General features: G+C 36.0%; 1 protein-coding gene across 1 annotated transcript in view; it reads left to right on the forward strand.

The window, feature by feature from the left end:
• ANKFN1 (ankyrin repeat and fibronectin type III domain containing 1) overlaps window positions 1–21,308 on the forward strand; it is a 225,121-nt gene that overhangs the window by 2,297 nt on the left and 201,516 nt on the right. Inside the window, exons 3-5 of the mRNA XM_083805345.1 lie at window positions 120–201; window positions 3,548–3,614; window positions 4,551–4,786. The gene's annotated coding sequence lies outside the window, so the exon portion shown is untranslated. The remainder of the gene's footprint in view (window positions 1–119; window positions 202–3,547; window positions 3,615–4,550; window positions 4,787–21,308) is intronic.

Here is a 21,308-nt window from a genome sequence, read left to right on the forward strand (position 1 = left end):
CATACTCCTCTGGGTTACTTCAATAATCCCATGTGATATTTTTAGACATTAGAATGTATGTTTTCTACTTAATGGGAAAAAAAATAAATAAACAAAAGCCTTGTGAATATTTTTTTCAGAATGAAGTGTTTTATCTATCAAACTATTTTGGACTGGATCTGGCTTCAAGATGCAAAATGTCCAGTTTAGACAGCGTAAGAAGTGAGTTTCTAAGCTTGCAACATAAATTGCTTTATCTATACTCAGCCTATTAAACAATGAAATGACGTTTATATCTAATCTCCATCTCATGAATTTGTCTTTACAACATCCTAGGAAACCAAAAAACAGCATCCTGTTTATGATAATTAAAATGGTTGGTGGTAATGAATGCAGATATCCAAGTTTTAATGTGATTGAGGTGATGGTACATTTAAAGCAAGCTAGCAGGTGTTGGATCTGAAGCTATAACTTGTGGAGCAGTATTGTACTGCACAGTTGAAGCTGAAGAAGCCCTCAGTGCAACAGTAGTCTCACAAAAATTCACAAGGATCTACAAAATAAAAGATCCAAAGGGAAACTAAAAACTAATTCGGGCCATTCCAGAAGCTGCTTTTTGGAACTCTGTATGATACAAAACTAATTTCTTTACCCGACTCTTTTTCTGTTTAGCTCCATGTGTGTATAAAATGCTGAGCTGTTTATTGTTCATTCCTAATTTTTAGTCTGTTTGAAACTGATAAAAGCTAAAGTTACCTAGTTGCACTTTGGCTACCAGGAGTTTCATACAGTTCTAGTAGTAGCTCATACCTAAAAATGAAGGAGAAGAAGTCATACTGCAATTTTTACTAATCTTTGCTTTCTTCTTTCACTCTTTTTCTCCCTTTCCTCATCCTCCAGTGTGACTGTGGTATTGAATACAGCTGAGACAGAGCTGGTTCCAACCTTTGGTACTTATTTTTGGCTCATTACTTTTTGGCAAAGAAGGGACACTTAAAAGTCTGATGTTCAAAGGCTAAGTGGTGATTGATCAAAAGTCAGCACATTCAGTGTTGTTATTTTTTCCAAACTCATAGTAATGCTATTGCCTAAGAGCCCACAAAAACAAAGCAATTAGGTTTGCTTGATAGGAGGAATGATGGTGGCAGAACTATCATCAGCATTGAAGCTAGCATGTTTCCATGAGATTAACTTTCCTCTACTTATTTAAGTCTGCCAAAGTCTAATTTATAAAATGACAAGGTAATGCATGTTGTGTTTAAAGTGCATTATCTGGATTATTCCAACTGTGCTCTTCAGGAATGTGACGTTGTGAAATGAGATTTCCACACACCCACAGGAATGAGCAGACACTGTATTTATTAGCCTAGTAAAAATACAATCTTATATCAATAACACCCAGGCTCTCTCTCCCTTTCTTCCTGTTTGTGTTGTGTGTCTGAGTTAGTGTTGTTCTGAGCCAGTGTTGCCAGGTGTACTCGCCAGAGCCTACTCAACTGGAGCTGTGAATAGCAGCCAAAAATAGCTAGCCCTGATCAGATGCTCCAGCAGAGTTAATAATTGAGAGCCAGTGAGAACGTATGCAAAAGACACACACAGCTATTAGCTGCTGGAGCTTTGAACTTGTCCACTGAAGATGAAGTTGTAACTTACATCAGGATGTGGAACAGTGTTAGCTGCCTGTATAGGACAGGTTGTAAGACACTGAGTGGTGATCTCAGGTATTTAGGTTCAGTTGCTGCCTCAAGTCATGGAGCTACTGGGTACTTTTGCTTAGCCAGTACCTTTCTTGTGACTTGATTTCCCCGTCTCTGGAACAGAAACATGTTCATGAAACTCATTAGAAATTTTGAATTCTAAGAAAAAGACAGTGTTGCTATTTTTGACAGGGAAAATATTCCAGCTGGATTGATTTTGGATTTTGTAATGTTGGCAACAACCTCCTGAATAAGGTGGCGCTGCTGGTGTTCAGGGGATGACATTTACCTCTGCAAAAAATACTAGGTTTATGGGGGACTGTTGGCACTGGTGATATAAATGTGCTGTATATACAGATGCATTTCACTAATTCCCCTTTTAATTTGTGAAAGACCTCTGGGGGTGTTGATGAGGTCCAGAGTATGTGAGACCTAACAAACTCTGGCAGAACTTCCTGTCTTCATTTGGAAACAATTTAAATGCATAACTCAGAAAATGGAGAATATCCATTTTGGTTTTATCTCAGTACATTTGAGTGTCTCTCTAATTCTGATACCCAGTTTGCTAATATTTCAGAAAATTAGGTTATGGGTGAGCCCTGAAAAAAATGAGTTTTCAGGGTTAATGAAAGAAGTACATGAGTCTGGTTTGGAACCCATTTAGGCAGTTCTGGAGTGCTTGCTGCAGCTGGTGGGCTTCCAGGAGGGGTCTGGAAAGGGAAAGATTAGTTCTGGTTAGTAATACTGTTGCATGGCAAAGTCACAGGAGCCAGAAATTAAGAATTTCTGTCAGATTCTTCCTAGATAATGACAGACCCAGCAGGAGACGATTGCTTTCTTTGGATGCCAATGTCTGACTCATTCTTTTCTGAACCCTAGTAAAGCTGAATTGTTGGTACTTCAAGAGAGCCAGAGAGCTGCAAAGAGTCTGAAGCTTGAGCATGAAAGAATTGAAAGACTGTCTCTGTGTTATTTGAACTTTAGGAAGGAATGAAAAAAATGTTATCTAGCTACAATGCTGAGTCGTTTTAGCCTTAGGAGCTGCTTAGGTCAGCTGAAAGATTGGGAAGGAAAACATTGACTTGAGTATTTTATTGTGTCAGCAGAGGGTCCCTGCCACAGTATGGGCTGAAACATGAAAGCAGAGATCCAAAGGGAACCATTATCAACAGTAGCTGCTTTAAAAATAGCGTAATTCCTTTGTTTCTGAGGACTGTCTAAAGTCATAGGAAATCCTGCCAGGAACCTACAAGTCCATAGCATTAGTAGATCTTTCATTCGGGAGTTGAATACAATGAAATTTCCACCAGATTCCTTTCTCTTCACTTTTCTCCCAACTTACCATCTAGCCAGGTGGGTGAGAATACCACCTCACAGGTAGGCTTTTCCATAGAAGGTCATGCTTAAAACCTTATAACCACAATTATTTTATCTCCTTGCTCTCCAACATAGCCATATGAACAGTCATGGTAATGAGTAGTTCTACTATGGCTCCATAATACCTTTGCTTGTGTTCTTAAAGATTTCTAGAGTCTGAGCACTGTCTTTAGGGAGGACTGTGTTGGAATTATTTCTTAAAAATCTAATAATATTATTGGATTAATATTGTTATGTGCTTTCTGTCTTTAAATGATTATTTTGTCCTTATAATAACGCTTCAAATATCAAGATTCTGATACTGTGCATTCTGCAAAGGGGGTGGGGGGCAGAAATCCCAGTTTGCTGATTGTAATTCAAAACAGTAATGACCTCTTATTCAAATGGTGTTATCTCAAGTATTGCAATCAAATTCCAATTTGGAAAAAGGAATCAAGACACTTAAACTTTTCTTTCACCACAGTTTAACATTTCTTTCTTTTTTTCACTTACAGTGTCAGGAAGTGGAGATGAGTTGGCAGTATACGGCAGCAGTATATGCCATCCCAGAGGAGGCTGTAAGTAAGTGTAAAAAATGTTTTGTCTTGTCTATTAAAAAGACTTTTACTGAACTCTAAAAAAGTAGTAACAGAACTACCTCTTCCAGCAGTTTAGTGGTTGTTAATAGATGTTGTTATATTGATTATTTTCTAATGGGGATTTAAATTCTTATCTGCACTCTCCACCCAAATGGAAATACTTTCCTAAACTCAGCTATCTGATAAAATTTCTATGAACTCCTTTACATAGGTTGAAATTTGCCACTGTACAAATTAGTAAGCTTGTGGGATGTATTTTTGATTCATATAGCCAAATCCTGTGGATACTGCTCGCTTTGGAGAGCTTGTCCTCCAGCTTCATGTTACAATTCATCTGTTCACCTGTTTCACCACAGAAGTTGTTGTAATTAAGTGTTCTCATACACTAGAATAAATTTAAGAAGCTGTATAAGGTGGCCTTTTGTCAGCACACAATAATTGTTTCCTGTTATTTCTTCTAAAAAGAAGATTTACACAAATAGTTGCACTGCTTGTGATCCTCACACAATGCTATTGTTTGTAATATGGTGCTAACATCAGTAATATAATATAACTTACTGAAGCGAGACATAGTATCTGTCAGGATTATTTCATCCTTTGCTGCTCTTATAATGTGATATTGAGATTTCTTTCCTTTATTAAAATGTAATATCATTTTAAAGTAACTTACAGCTTTTGAATGCCATGATATTCATGTTACTGACTGTTCAAAAACCCTTTTTCAGTGTAGATGCACCCTTAGCTTATTAACAATATTTGCTGTTTTTTCTGGGGGTTCAAAATGCCACTGCAGGACAGATGACATGCTGTGGTATATCATTACAGTCTAATGTGTTACTTCGTGGTCTCAGGTTGCTTTTCTTTGAGTAGTTGGATACTATCAGCTGTCTGTTTCTCATCTATTGTTTCTTTCCCTCAGAAGCTCAGTAAGTGGGAGATGACAGAGCCAACGCACTGCCTGTGTTAGGGAGCAACAGAACTCCGATAGTGATGTAAATTATTGGAGCAGTGTTCATCTAGGGAATTGCAGACAGACAAAGCAGCTCTGAGGAAATGCATCCCTGTCAAAGAAACTTTTTTTCAGCTGAGGCTTCAATAACAGCAGAAGTGAAAAGCAGAGTAATCTGGTGAGGGGGAAAATGAACTGCAGAAACTGTAAGTATTTTTGAATGATTTCGTACATAGCTCACTTATCTGATGAGCAGATTCCTATATGCATTTCTGGACACGTTTTTTTTGTCTTTGAAGAATGAAAATTGCATTTCCTTTAATGTGATGTGTAGGCAGATTATTTCTTTCCTGTTCTCTAAATATGTGGATGGAATATTTTATATGAAGAATGGAATTTCAAATATTTATAGGGGAGAAAACTCTTTTATTTTGCCTTCCAAGTATACACAAACATTTTGATCTAAATATACACTGATACTTTGGTTGTGTGGTCAACATCTTTCAATGGGACATACTTATAAGCAACTAATCATAATATTTAAGACTGGCTTTTTCATTTCAGTTTATGGAGTTAGTTACATTTCTATTGTTTTCTTCAAGAGTCAACTTATGGGACTATATTAATATCAATTACTTACCTGCATTCACACAAGAGCAAACTCAGTGCTAAAACTGTCATCCTGGAATAAGTTTGCATGGAGTTTTATGACAGTCTGAAACAAATTTTTATGAACAGTTTTTGTTTAGTGTGGTTCCCAGCAAACAGGTGTGTATGTGTTTGTTTCATGGGATCAGTTTTGAACAGGACAAATCAACTCTAGCCAATAGGAGACTAAGGAACTCTGCATTCTGCTACCAAAGTCAGACCACCAGGAAAAATAAAGTAAGAAAGGGTCATCTGGATTTTCTGAAATTAATCTGCAATGATTTCTCGTTATGTTTTCTAAACAACACTCTTTAGCAATGAATTCAAAGTTAACAGCTTGCTATAGCAATGTTTTTTAGAATTGTTGGTTTTAGAATGTTTATGGGGAACTGTGGCACTGCACCACCCTATATTTTTTGTATGTATCATAAACTGATTAAGATGCCTTTTTGAAGTGAAAAACAGTGATATAACTTAGCATGAGTCTATCTCCTTTGGGAGAATTTGATTTGACTGTATCTTGTCAGAGGCTCTAGATAAATTGTGATTCGTGTAACTAAATAGTCTCATGGAGACTGCTGTTTCTAATGGAAAAAACTTGCTGTGCATATACATGTTACAATTTGATTGACTGTCTTGGAAGTAGCATGACATCCTTGTCTGTACACTTTCAACATACTCAATAGCGTGGTACTGGTTTCTTATATTTGAGATTGCTTGACAGTTTTAAGCACACAGTAAAGAAAGTCTCCAAAGAATTTACCTAAAACTTTGTACTGAATTCAATACAATCTATGGCAGAAGAACAGCTAGCAATTCACTTGGGAAATAATACCTGTTTCCTTTGCTTTCAATGCAATGGCATATCCAATTACGCTCCATCTTCACTGAAATGTTTCTGATGTGGGTTAAAACTTTATTGTTAATCTCCACAGGAGCTGTCTTGGATCTCTTGCCTTTATTGTTCATAGAACTTCCCTAGTTAGTTCCTCTTTATTTTAGATTTTATTCTTTTTTTTGTTTGTTTGTTTAAGGTTGACACTAATCTGAAGCAACCATATGATTCAGTGAAAAATTCAGGTCTTCCAAGATAACAAAAGAAATATCAGATTAGATGGATGCACCAAAAATCTTTTGTGGAATATTTTTAAAGGAAGACCAGCTAGTTTGAAATAACAGAGCTAATTAATTTCTCAATTTTAGTATTAAAAATTATGCATCTGGAATATGGCGGCTCACTCTAAGAAACAGAGATCTAGGTTTCAGTATCTTTGAAAAGATGATAATCTCATCACTTTTCAATAAAAATATGAATGCCTTTATTATATGAAGTATTAAATTTCCCAAGCACTATTTTTTAAATGAGGATTAAGATTCAATGAGGTCATTTCAATTCCCAGGATAACCATATTTCTAAATGTGTTTGTGTACGTTTCTGGCACAAATGACTACACTTTCACTAAACCTGTTGGAACATGCTTATGCTCCTGACTCTTTTAGCAGCCAGGACTGATGTCTGGCCAATCAAAGATGAGAAAAGGTAAAGAACAACATTTATTTCTTTTGAAACAATTAGAGCTACTTTTTTTTTTTTTTTTGGTGGGGGGGAGGGTAAATACCCTTTTGGTGATTGGAAACCATTTGTGAAACAGTGCTGAGCCACTGTATAATTTATTCAAAAAAGTTTAGCAGCAATATTTGACTTCTGTTTAAAAATAATATTTTGAGGTTAAATTTATCTCTGTTTAAAAGACAATTTAGATACAACATCCTCTAAGTGGAATATTAGATATTTGACCTCTGATTTTCAGTTAAATATTAGCCATTGAGCAAAATATAAATATCCTCTATTAATGCAGTGCTAAATCCACGAAATTCACTTCCAGGTAAAGACTGTTTTTTCAAGAAGTGTCAGTACTCCTATTAGTTTAATTCTTCTGAATTGCATAGAAGAATGAATAGGGTAGAATATTCTGAAACCTGGATAGATTCTGGTCAGGAAAATACAACTAACAGGTCTTAGTCCTAGTCATAGAATTTACATTCCCAAAGTGAATGGATGCCAAAAGAATTTACTGGCTGAGATGGAATTGGTCCTCTCAGTAACTCCTGAATGCAGTCCTCAAAGGAAGATAGGAGTCTTTATTGTCAAAAATTGGCAGTTCAGAGTTTAAGGCCTGTTACAAAGTGAATTCACATTAAAAGTATACAATATTTGTTTCCGTGTTTCACCTGCAAGTGAACTTGTTTTACGATGGTACTAAGAAAAGTGTTGCTCCAAGGGCCTTGTCTTAACAATCGTTAGGAATCAAGGGAAACTTGTCTGCTAGTGGTTAACACCAAAGAATAGCCTTCATCCTTCTTTAAAATGATGCATTCCATAAGCATGTGGAGAAATTTGATGTTTATCAGACAAGTTGCCACATATTTGGCCTAGTATTCAGTTAGCATTTGTTAGTGTGCATTATTTTAGTGCACTTCTTATGCCATCAGAATGCTTAGAACTGACATTTCACTGCAGAGTACCTCATAGTAACAATGCAGACATCTTTATACAATTTTCCTCTCCCACATATACAGAATTTCTTCTTTGTAACACAAATTTACTAATTAAATGACCTAGCTGATTAAAGGACTTGCTACAAACAATGTTAGAACCATTTTAAGTGGTGTTAGAAAAAATGGGGGGGATTGTAGATACAGGCAAGATAGCTGAGTTAGTGTTTTATAGATACAAGAAAGCTTTGTGTTGATGACATTGCTTTCAAAACTTTTAGTATATCTCTTACAACTGGTCTGCAGCATTTGGATATGTTTGTGGCCCCAGTAGCATTCCCTCTGTCTGCGACTAAATAAAGCACTGTGGAACCTCACCAGTAAGTCAGATGAAAACACTCTCCAGCCTTCAGCTGTTTCTGTGCTACATGGTCTTTTAGTTGCCTGAAGAACAATCAGAGAGTGTGGGAATTGTATTGAGAAATCATAAATTGTTTTGGGATTTACTCAACAGACTCTAATTTTGTATGAAATATGTGATTATGGAAGCACATAATAAGCATTCTCTGCTACACTTACAAAGAGTCTTTTCAAATATTTTCAAATAATTCTCTGTTAAGAATTCTCAGATTCTGTTGCATTTTATCAGGCCAGGCATACATTTCAGCCAGGTTTCACAGCAGATTTGCTTATCATAGAAAGTTTTTTCCTTTTAAACAAATAAGCAAACAAAAATTTCTAACTGTCTTACAAGTAACACTCTTCCCTTTGTGATAACTGCTGTGCAGTGATGTTGTTTATTTTAAGCATGATGCCTTCCACAATTCCTTAGAACACAGAAACAGGATGAAGAGCATAAGTAGTACCTAACTACAAACAGGTAGGACCCTACTAATGTACGTACTATTGAAGAATTAACAGAGGACGCCTGGTGGTAGCAGCAGGTGGGGACTTTTCACCAACCTCCCACTCCAGCTCCCAGTATCCTGAGCTAAGACTGCCAATGTTAAGGCCCCAAGCCATAATGACGAGTTGGTGACAAAATGGGAAGGATCTATATTAAAACACTGCAAAGATGAGAACATATTCTAAAAACTTCCAAGCCATAGTAAACATGATGTGTTTTTTTTCTTGGCTTAAGGAAACAGCTAAAAAGTTTACTGCATCTAACAATTTTTAAGCACTTTTAAGATTTAAGATTTAAAATGTATGCTTGTCTATGTAGTATTTTAAGAGGATAACGTGACTTTCTAAAGTAAGAACAGAATGCTCTTGCCTCTTCATGATTTACAGGATGGGAAAAACAGATAAAACTCTAATATTTTTGCTTGGATAATAGGTGGTTCTATGTAACTGTTTAGCAAGGCCATTGATGTGAAGGATGACCTAAAATGAATTATACTGCTTCTGAGACCTAAGGTGGTATATTTATACAACACTGCACTGGAGTAGAATAGACATGTAAACTTACCTAGACACTCAAAACATGAAGTCAATGACACTCAGAATATGAACTGCACAAAGTAGATGTGGCTTATGACTCCTATACTTGACTGTGTATCAGAGGGGCATTGCACATTAATTTCTTAGCATTTTTGAAAATCTCACATTATTTCAAATATTGTAAACTTTTGATCAGCCTGAAAGGAATGACTTACACACATTGACCAATTAATGTTATTTTAATTGCAGTAGAACCGTGAATCCTTAGCCATGATCATGACCCATGTGCCAGGCACTACCTACTCAATTAACTTCTGCCAGGGAAAATTTGCTATGCTGAAATTTATCAGTATTAGTAACTAGAGCTGTGTAGACCACAGAGCAGACTGCTTGATTCTTCTGCTCAATATTGCATTGTAGACTCTAGCTGTAGGAAAACATACTTTTCTGGGTTCAGATCACCAGGGGCTGCTGGTCACTGGTTTCTCCAGCACCTACACTCCATTACCAATACTTAAGCTCCTGTATATTTTGTAATAGTTGTACAATGACAGTGAAGATTTAACTACATATTTTTTGCAGTCACCTATGTAGCCACAAATATGTCACATATTTCATGTAAACTTTCCAAAAACTTTTAAGGGGGACTCTCCCTGAAGGCAGGACTCAGATCTGCAACTGGCAGAACCATGCTGCACAAAAGTTTTCTAGCACAGATGTGGGAGCAGTTGGCTGTGCTCCTGTGCCCCTTAGGTCTTTGCCCTAGAGGCAAAGAGGTAAAATAAAAGCACAGAATTGAGTGGACAAATCCAGAGCAGTAGTTCATGCCCTTTATATGTAAAAAAGCATGCCCTATAAAGTTCAAATTTAAAATTTCTGAAAGCATCAGTGAATCTTCTCCTTCTCCTATCCTTATCCTTGTATAGTACTTTTAGTGACTATAAAATAAAACCTGTGGTATTAAATACAGAATGCATGTTTTGCTGTGGTATTCCTCTTCCATATATAGACATCAAGATAGCTACAGATTACTTAATGACAACATTTTGGTCCAATGAATGTGTCAGTAAAGCAAACCAAGCATTTCTCTTAATAAAACATCTTTCAAGCATCCTTAAGGTCACATTAAAGTGATCTCCTTAGAAGCTGTACTTAGCAAGCTAATTAACATGATCAGAGTGTGCATTCCTTCCTTATGATTAACTTTATGGCACTGAAAGGAAAATTCTAAGTAGAAGCCTTCAAGTGACACTAAATGCATAGATTCTTATATTCTGTATTGGAATGCATGACACACTGGCTGCAGTTTAAGTAACTGTTTAAAGTATTTTGAAAGCAGCAAGGACATAATTCAACTTAAACTCTGACTTTTCCTCAACAGAAATACACAAGGCATTAAACAACTTGGGCAAACAGTCTGGAAAGTTACATTGCTGTTCATCTTGTTACACTTGGTGTTTTTTATGTAATGGTGAATTATACTCCTTAAAGCTGGGCCTTCAGCTTTTTTTTCTGAAAACATACATATTTACAATATCTAATCTTCAGGATCGTGATAATCTATTTACCATGAAGCAAAGCTAATGTGCACATAAATAATTAAAATCATTTTCATCACATGCTTTGCATGATATCTAAGTTTGATATCTAAGACAGTAAGAATACTAAAATATTAACCATAGGAAAAATATTAATAATGGTTGTTTTTATATATATACAATAACTTTGCTCCATAACATTGTACCCAGGGTACAAGAGCAGTACTGATGCTCAAGCATGTTGTTTTGTATAACCCAGTGTTATTACAGAATCTTGGTTTGGCTGGCTGAATTATGCTTAATTTACTGGAAGGCAATAGTGTAATAAGGTGTGGTGATATAATTGTGATTGTAGTAGGATGGAAGAACAAATGCAGTATTCCTTGGAGCCTGGTGCTGAAACAGATGAATGGCATGGTGTTGTTTAATACTGCATACAAAGCTCAGGCAATGAGAACTTCAGCAGAATTGCACGCTTAAATTCTGTATTTTCATGTTCTTTTATTGTGGCCTACTGACTGTCGACTCTTCTCAGTTTGCTTGAACAGAAGTCTTGTTTCAGCTGTGATGAGATACATCAACGTAGCTTTCCTTAAAGCTCTCTTATATCTATTTTATTGCTGTTTTATACCAGTCTGTCAATCTGTCTCCATTTGGAGATCTCTCCATGCTTTTGTTTGTCAGGTGGCCATCTAAATTCTTGAGAAGTTACTGTCAGTTGAAGGCATACTAATATACTTTGTTCTTGAAATTAAACCCTTATAAGGCGTAAGACATAATAGGGGTCATAGGATTCCAGCCGCACAAAGATAAGTAAGAAATACTGATCTAGGACCCATAGTGCCAAAGCTATGTGGAACAACCTCTGAACTGAAACAAGTTCAGAATATTTTTCAGTTTTGAAACAAAAATAGCAATGTGCTATATAATGTAATTAGAAAAGATTAGTTTTCTAAAATTAGGTGCTACAAGAAGATACTGGTCAAGCAACAGACTAATGATATTTTATTAGCAGAATATTACTAAGTAATAAATGCTTAAAAATTTCATTGCTTTCAGTAGCAAATTCTAATTGGTGTATTTGACACTATGGCACTGTAAAAAAAAAAAAAAAAAAGTCATGAAAATACAGATTTTAATCCAGACTCCTGATTATTGTGCATTTTCTGATTGTAGTCATGAACATCTCTGTAAAAGACTAGTAAACTTGATGAAATTAGTTTTGAGACTATCATTTAGGTGCTAAAGCTGACAACTTAGAAATAAACAAAAGTTCAGTATAACCAGAGTGGTTTTGCTATTAAAGTAAGTCTGCTATTAAATTGTCTGCAGCTACTACAGTAGTTACAGTTGTTTGTTAAAACACTCAGATCTTTATGGATTTTATCAGAGAATACTACTTTACATTACATGGTAATTATAGACTGCTGTCTCTGAAGTGAATTTCCAATACAGTTGTCCTACAGAACACAGAAAGGGAGAACTAAGTCATATGTTCCATCTTTACTACCACATTCCTTAGAGGGTTCCATATGTTTACCTTTAGCTGACTTTAGAATTTTTGTTTTTGTGGTTGCTGGCAAGCAGAGTTGAATTCTTTCTTGCCTATTTCTTTAATAAGGAATGTGAAGCCACATACAAAATAACACTAGAATACAACAGTATGAAGCAAAAATAATCCCCAATGAGATGCATATTTTGAGTAGACATCAGGAATGCTTTGCACCTTTCTTTATTTAGACTGCTAGGCTTAAAAATTCCAAAAGGGGGCAATCTTACCCTCTGCCTGGAAACCTGTAAATGTAATTCACTTGAGAAAATGCAGCATAGTACTCTCAAAGTTCTCATTTACCTTAGAGAGCTGAAGGTTAGTGCATAAATTATAAAAACATCTTTTAGGCTCTTGGCTTTGTTTTTGAAAATTAAAGGTATTACTGGACTTTAAACTTGATTAACTGCAATATTATGGAAACGTGGCCACTCTCAAAGTGGTTGACTGAGAGAAGCATTTTTTTTTTTTTTTTTTAAAAAAAGGCACTTAAATTGTTCTTGGTCATACACAAACCTATGAAGGAGATTTAGGCAAAACATAGAATCTGAAGCTCATTTCTCTCTTTTTTCAGATGATCATCACTTTTGAAATTAAGACAAAAACTCTGTACTCTCCTGAAGGAATGTAATGATAGCCAAATTAGTGCAAGTTGTTTTTTACAATTTTTTATCATTCTGTAGTATAAGTGAGAGAAATAACTTCTTAGAAAAAAAAAAAACTTCATGAAATGTGCTTGCCATTCATTTGTAGTATTTTTTTAAATTATTTTTATTATTATAGAAGAAATATACATATTTTCTTTCTATATGCTTTCTAAATAATGTTGTAGACCTGTCTTTAATAATTTGATGGCAACAATAATTTAACTATAAGAAAAGAAAATGTTTCTTGCATATGATATATATACATATGCAAGCTGCCAAAAATAATATTTCTGTAGATATTTGAAAGCCAATACCAAGCAGTATAGAAGTGTCTTAGGAGAAGAAAGGTGTGAACATAAAGTAATGGGTTAGTTGCAGAAAGGCATCTGCAAGAGTTTGGGAAAATTGACTTTGATATGGGGAAGAAGTGGAAAGTAGCACATATAAAATGGAGAGAGCAGACATGTCCTGGTCACTTGGGGAAAGTGGATAGTTTGCAGGCAAAATGCCATCCACATTCCTTCCCCTTCCACTCTATGCCCATGATGTAATATAATAAAGTCTATTGTTTATCCAAGTCTATATCCCTGTCTTTAATAGTGCCATGTGACTTGAATTTGAAGGAAAAGATGGGGTGTTTTATTAGACCAACAGGCACCATTTGAGCAGAATAAATGACAAATACTCCGTTATAAAATGCATTTGTTACATCTGAAACTGAAATGGCAATTGTTAAGATAAAAAAAGGGTTGTCAATGCTTGTTCTGGATGGAACCTAATGTTGTTAATTAGCCAAATAGCCTATGAGTGAAGAGTGTCTGGCAGCTGTGTAGTAGAGGAAGACAGGCACTGGAAAAGCTGTCAATATTGTTAGTTCATGTGGGCTGGATCAAGAGACAGGCAACTACATAGCTTACACCAAGCAGTTAACTGAGAAAATTGTAATGTGTCATAAAATTAGTGTTTCTGTGAAATCCATGGTTTCTTCAATATATTAAAATTTTAATTTTAATGAAATGCTGAAGATATTTTCTAGGTCATTTTGAGGGTGAGAGCTGAAGTGTAAGATGGGTTTGGGAAGAAGATATAATGCAAACAACAGTTCAACCTCCTTTGGTTGAATCAAGACGATGAAAAAAGAAGCATTCTTACTCTTGGCTGTATCACAGCATGGCAGAGTCATGCCCTTTCAGTTTTCTCCAGATAACACTATTCTGATTATTTTTTCTTGCTCTAAGACTGAAAGTCTGCTACGTGTTCATAATTCTGGCATCTCATGGGTAGCCCCTGCCTCAGAAATCAATACCACCACTGAAATAGACCCAACATGCTGAAGTGAAAGCTCTGGTACCTCAGATGTGCTCCTTGTTACAGGGCAGATGAGAGCTGTGCTGGCTGGGAAGAAATGGGGAGATACAGCTGAGAGGTCTGTTCTGATCTTGGCCTTATCTTAGATTTAGTGAGAGAACATTTCAAAAATTTGAAAGATTTTAAAGGTTTGAGAGACTTCTGAATGCTGATATGTACGAATTAAAACATTGTTTTTCATTAATTTGTCTTTTCTTGTGCAGTCCAGCCCCAGAACACTGGGACTTCTTATTTTCCCATGATAATGCCACCCTACAGTTAGTCATTGCTACACAGAATCTGGTTAAAGCTGGTAGATTACTTGCAGTAAGAATAGATTACTTGTAGTAAGAAGAGTTGCAGCTTGTGATGTTTGCAAGCTTGAGCTCCAGTCCATCCAGTATGAATAAAGAGGCACAGATTGTCAACCTGTATATGCTGAAGTTGCTCTGACCCCTAATTCACAGCCAAGAATATGGCTGGTACAGTCACAGTTCAATAAAGCGTTGTGGTCGAATATGTTTTCATAAGACGTCAATGAAACTAAAATAAATTATAGTACTACTTTATTTTTATTGTGATAAGCAGTATACATAAGAAATTATTATGATTTTTTTTTCCTCACTTCACATTCATATGATGTAGACTATTTTAAATCAAGCTACATTTTTTCCCCTCTAGCAAAGATGACCATACCAATTGTCTCACTATCTGTTTACATTCTGGAAAGAGTCATTTGGGATTTTGTCTTTCTGAAATAAATGTTTGCTTATGGATTTTTTTTTATTGTCACATCTATGGCATTTTTAAAGTAAATAGGAGTACAGGGTTTATATTATTTTAAATGTATATTGTATTTGTCTTCCCAACACTGTGGTTTTTAGTACTGTGAATAACGTAGTATGGAGCCAGCCTATTAAACAGCCTGTTTTTGTAAGGAAACTGTTAGTCCACCTACAATATTCTATTGCTTACTGTGTTCTTCCAATATGCTTAGCATTCCACAACCTAAATGATCATTTGTTGAACAAATTCATGCTTTTATTAGTCAAAATACAGAGAAAACAGAGCCCCCCTGTTTCAAGATATTTGCTAATGCACGGTTAATTATCACATATAGCTTACTATAATTCATTTTACAGGGAGACCTCCTGCAGGTAACATACTAGCAGTTTATGAAGCAAAATAACCTCACTATAGATTAGAACTGTTTCACTACTGGTCAGACAGTTGCTGCTTCTAGGCCTTCTCACTTCACATTGCTAATTTGAACAAGGCTTTATTTTTATATTTGTCAGCAGCAAGACTGTAGCATGGTTGTTAAACCTCTCCCAGGCCTAATTAGAGTAGCAATGCTAGCATTCATAATGAATCTCGTGTCCTGGGTTGGAGGAGGTAGCCGTGGTGCTACAGTAGCTTCCTGGCAGACAGTTGCTGGCAGGTTTAAGGTAGCTTGTGGCTTGCAATATTAAGTGACTGTTGAAATTCATTGACTCCACTGCGGCTTATGTGTCTAGATGACAACAAGTTTACACGGTTCTTTTATAGTTACAGCAAATGGGTCCATTTAAATATTTATTAGGTGATTATGGTGATGTGAAATGGAAAAAAATTGCAAAGTACAGTATTGCATGTATAACTGTTTTAACTGTTTGTACAAAATAGGCCTGTGGTATCATTTGAAATTACAGCATCTTTTTTTCCTCATAAATATTTATAGTGTATCAGTAGCTAGGAATGCTAATTTATTTGCATTTTGTTTCTTATTTAATTTGACAGCCATTTGGGTAACCATTAAAGGCACTCACTCTGATAATGAAGGATATTTCAATCAGCAGCTGAGTGGCATTTTGATTGGTGTGGGTGAAGTTCAATTTTGGGAGTTCTTGCCTTTATGAGACCCAGAAAGGAGTATACCTGTGTGTGCTTGATGGTGGGAGCACCCACAGAAAGCTTGCTTCTCTAAAAGTTTTACATTCGAAGAATTTGTTGTAATTATTGGATTAAATGCAGTCAATTTGCTTTATTTTGTTCTTCAGCTGCCTTAATCAAATTGGAAAGAACACAACACCAGGAATAAACACTCTGCAAAAATGAACCAAGTGTTCATATATTATTAACATGAGTTGGATGCCTGAAAAAAAATCTATCTCAGGTACATCGATAAAAAATTAAATGCATACAGGAGAAAAGGAAATCCAATTCATTGACAGCTTTGTGGCTGCTGTTTACTTACTCATAGCAGCAGAAGAGACGGGTGTGAATCAATCTCACCCAAGGGCATAAGAAAACATGACAATGATATCCAGAGTTGTCAGAGCAAATGTAGACATTAGAAATGCTCTTAGTGATAATATGGAAAATAGGTATAGTGAGGAGATTTCATGTATGGTACAGTAAATTTAGTCTGAACATATGTGTATGTTTATATATAAACTTAAATATAGTATGAGAGACTTGCTCTTTGTAAAGAGAATAGTCAAATGAGCTGGGACAATTTCACTCATGGTGTTATCACTGAACTTTGCTGTTATTCAGACATTTAAATTTGCTGCAAGTGGCTGAAGTAATTTTAATATGTTTTCAGATATTGATCAATGTGTATCCACAGATTTGATCTATGCCTTCTCGATTCAATGCAAATACTTTTTTTGATAGACTCCCATCAATTTTAGCAAGCTTGGAATACGTATAATTTTCTTGTATTGAAAATTAAGTGGAAATTAATTTAATTTAACTGGGCCTGCCCTCCTTGGGTGTTCTATTTGTTTTGCATTCCTTCATTTTCCTTTAGTGCATCTGATTCTGCCATAGTGACTCCTACAATCATCCTTACTCTTTAAGAAAATGCAGACAATTTTTCTCTTTCTTTTGCAAGGGAGTGAGATGAATATTTTTGAAATTTGTAGTAGAAAGAAGCAGAATTGAGGGTTTTGAATAGAAAACAATGAGCTCGTTTGAGATTTAGAAGACTTCCATGAGACTATATGAGTATAGTGAAATTGCCAGAGACCAGCAGTGGGAAGGGAAATATCTTCATTATTGCAGCCAATTTTCTCAGTTTTACTTGAGGAAAGTAGCTGCACAGTCCAGAAGCATTGACACCTTCTTGAACTGGAGATGGAGGAGTTTCATATTTTTGAAAATGAGATGAGTTACCCTTGCAAACAGGGTAAGAAAGTTGCAGAAAGAAAAACAGAGAAACTGAGCTGAATTAACTGCCTCACCAAGCTACTGGAATGTCCACAGGCTTCCTTAAGACTTGCTGTGATATGTCTAGGACTGGGATTTAGTCTACTGTATAGAGCACAAGATTAACTGATATTTGGTTACTTAACTAAGACTTATTTCATTATTAGTATCAAAGAAACAAGACAGAAGTTCTTCAGGGATATGTCTAGTGCTGGCTTTAACTCAAGTTTGGTGCCCTTGCTCAAAACTGAGATTGCTAGTGACTGAAGGTTACTGCTACAGTACAAATAGTAAGAACTACAAGTTAGTACTCAGCTGAGTTTGGGATGTTCAATTTCTTTTCTGCTGTGAGAATTTAAAAGCTTGGCTGATAAGTTAGCACATCAATTAACTGTGGCTGGTGATTGGTGATTGTGACTGATACCTGTTCAGATATTAGCTAAAATGACCTTTACACACTCTGGCATAATCTTATTTACTCTTGCAATGCTATGAAGAGAATAGTAACTTTTCCCCTTACACTGACAACACAAAGGAAAAAAATAACTGAAAGTAGTTACTGTGTTCTGATATAACAGCTATTTCATGACACCTTCCACCACCACAGAACACAGCTCAGCACTGCTTTGGGCAGTGGTCTTTGCCTTCTGAATATTATCAGAGAGGCCAGATGCTGTGTGAAGTCAAAGGCTGTCATTCTCACTCATTACCCTGGTGATTTCATTAAGCTTCTGTTGAATATTTCCCATTTGCGTCTGACTTGGATGTACCTGTTGCAGCTAACATAGCCAAATTGCAGATCCAATTCTGACCCTTAGACAAGGGTGCTATCAAATATATCCTTTAACTCACCATTTTTTCTTGGCTAGCTATACTAAAACTTTCTGTCCAGAGTCCAGGTTGTTTGCTTGCTGTCTGTACAACGAACTTAGACATCTATCACAGGGTCCTGAAGCACCTATCACCGCTTCAGACTTCCTACAGTCTATATAATAAGTGGTCCATAATTATTTACCTGCAGGTTTCAGAAGTCCTATTAATGCCCAAGATGGTAAGTAAAACTTGCAACACAGGGTAAATATACATTAGTGTCAGGACACTGAAAATGGCTCTGTTCTTGTGCATACACAGTAACCTTCAGTCTTCAGGGCCACTGATCTGATTCACAAGCACTAAATTCATTTAAAAGAAGACGAAAGTGGGGAAAAGAACATTCTTTAGCTTTTTAGCCTGGAAGTTCTGTGCTACTGTTTGCTCAGATTTTCCAGCGAGATCACTTCCTGAATGGGGCTTAATATGAATAAACATTCTGAGAGACAGGTTCAAAAGCTAAGCATGCAGAAACTGTCCGGTTTTGCAGTATCCCATTGGTGATAACGCTGAATTTAGTTAAAGTTTTTCAGTAAGCTCAGAAAATTTTACACTTGCAACTCAAAATAAGATAAGCTTTTATTATATATTGCTTGATAAGTTTCATTAAATGCTTAATTTTAACAATTCTATTCAGATTTTAAAGGACCTTATGTATTTATCCACCTTGTGATTTCAGTAGAACTATTTAGGGTGAATAGACAAACGCCAGAACTTCTTTCTAGAAGTACCTGCCAGATTACGTGGCTTCATCTCTTTCAAGTACTATTGCAAAGAAAGTTTGCAAAATATCTAAAGTAGCATGGCTATCATCAGTTATTTTAATGGTAAATTTGTGTTCTCATTAAAGACCAGGATTCTGTCTAAACACAGTTCTCCTCCCCCATCAGTGCAAGCCTACCTTGGAAAAGAAATGTAAGATAAAAGTAACAGACACCTGGTGGTTTATCCTAGGTCTTGTATAGTAGTTTTTGTTGACAGTAGTTCTTAATGAATTAAGAAAGAATGTCTTTCTTACGTCCATTCACCACTTGTGATTAGTCCTCAAGTTAGATGCCCCTCTCACTATTACTTTATTGAGTAACTAAAATTGTTTATGCTGCATAATAAAACTATCTTAGATACAGGTGTAGTGCAAACAGACATTTCCTAAGTATAGTAGAAGCATAAAGTACAAAAGTTTATGAAGACCAAATATAAGAAGCACAACATAACTGGTCAAAGTAAGCTGCTGTTTCCTCTGTAGCCTGCTAGTTGAACTTCAGAGAAATATCCAGGAACAACCTTGGAATCCTGCTAGCTACAGATGTGACATTTTTTTCCCCCTGATTGTTAAGCAGTGATAAACACTCCATTAACTGCCCTCTTCACTAGTTAAAGTGGCATCCAGGTGTCACTTTCAGTTCCTGCAGTACGTGCACAACCCTGGTCTCTCAAAGCTTCTTTAATAAAGCAGATGTTGCATCTCTTGTCTGGCCTTTCCTAGTTTTAAGGATCTTTGATCAATATCAGTCTAGGTTTGGGAGATCAGCACTTGCTGTAGCATGGCAAAATGAGGTTTCTTTTTACAGTATCAGGGCAAATAATTTTAGACAACCAGTAGCACTATAAACTATATACTATCTCTATGCCTGACACTGGGAAATAGAAATCCATTTTTTCAGTTGAATGAAAAATAGGAGGTCCAAGTGTCAAAATCTCAGCACTAGAACAAGTTGGAAGCTTTCCAGTGGAACATTTTTCTCTCAGCTAATGCCAGTTCACCAAAACCTAACACGTTGCATGAAAATGTCTATTCCAATGAAATTTTTGATGGAAATGTGCTTGGTTTCCTGCCAGCTCGCCCGCTTTTCCCAGCTCTCAGCTCCCCGGCATCTCACCTGGAATAGAGCCAGAAAGTCAAGTTTCTTCACGTTCTTGGCCTGTTTGGCAGACTGCCACAAAGGATGGGAGTCTGGGCTCCCAAAAGTGGACAAGAAACCTTATACATGCACATACAACCATACACATACTCTCACAGGTCATTTAAATCCATGTCAGTTCATTCAAAGTAAAGAAGTAAAGATTTTTATTTATTTATTTATTTTTTTTACATAGAGGGTCTTTTAAATATGACCCTCCTATGGAAAATTTCTCATGTTGGAATTTTCATTCCAAGTTGTAACTGAAAAAATTGGGGAATATGAAAAAAATTCCTCATAAGGGAAATTCTGGTTCCTGTGCAACTGCATGTTGCACTATCATCATTGAGGCTATCAGCAGTTCCATCTGCACCTCTTTTTCATTGCATAACAAGATCTGTATTTGTACCAGGTAAGGTGTTCACATACTTAACCTTAACAAAACAAGATGATATTTTTAGAGTTTTCTAAATATTTATTTTAAAAATTCCTCTTAGGATGTATTAAATAAGTCATGTAATCCTGTCTTGGTCACTAACTTTAGTCTGTGGACTGAGGGGGCAGTGAGTTTCAATGTCGTTTGCTGAATAATGAACAGAAAATAGGCATATATACTGAAATTCTGTCTGAGAGGTCCCTGAAGCAGGAGCACTGTAGTGTACTTTTCCATAGCCTCATTTCATGCACTGCAAACTGCTCAGTTGCTTGTTATACGTAAGTAAATAAATAAACTTCAATCACACTGTGTTAGGTAATTTCTGACTGGGGGGATGTGTTCACGTCTGAGACAAAAAGCAGTTGATTCAAGTAGCCATTAATGAATTCCTTTTCTGATTATTCTTAATACCTTGGATTAGCATAACAAAGTCAGACTCTTTAGGAGATCAGTACTTGAAGCAGTTAATTTTTCAACTGAGCTTTTGAGAAGCTGGGATTTATAGTAGTAGATAAACTTCTTACTATTTCATCAAAGAAAGGTTCCTGAGTAGAATTCCACTTCTGTGTAAAGTGGTGCTGTGGTCATCAAGTCTCAGACCAACTACTAGTCCACCAAAAAACTGCTGCCTTTGTAATAAAAGGAAAATGTTAAATGTTCT

The sequence above is a fragment of the Anser anser genome (genome assembly GCF_964211835.1).
Source record: "Anser anser genome assembly, chromosome: 19".
Lineage (NCBI taxonomy): Eukaryota > Metazoa > Chordata > Aves > Anseriformes > Anatidae > Anser > Anser anser.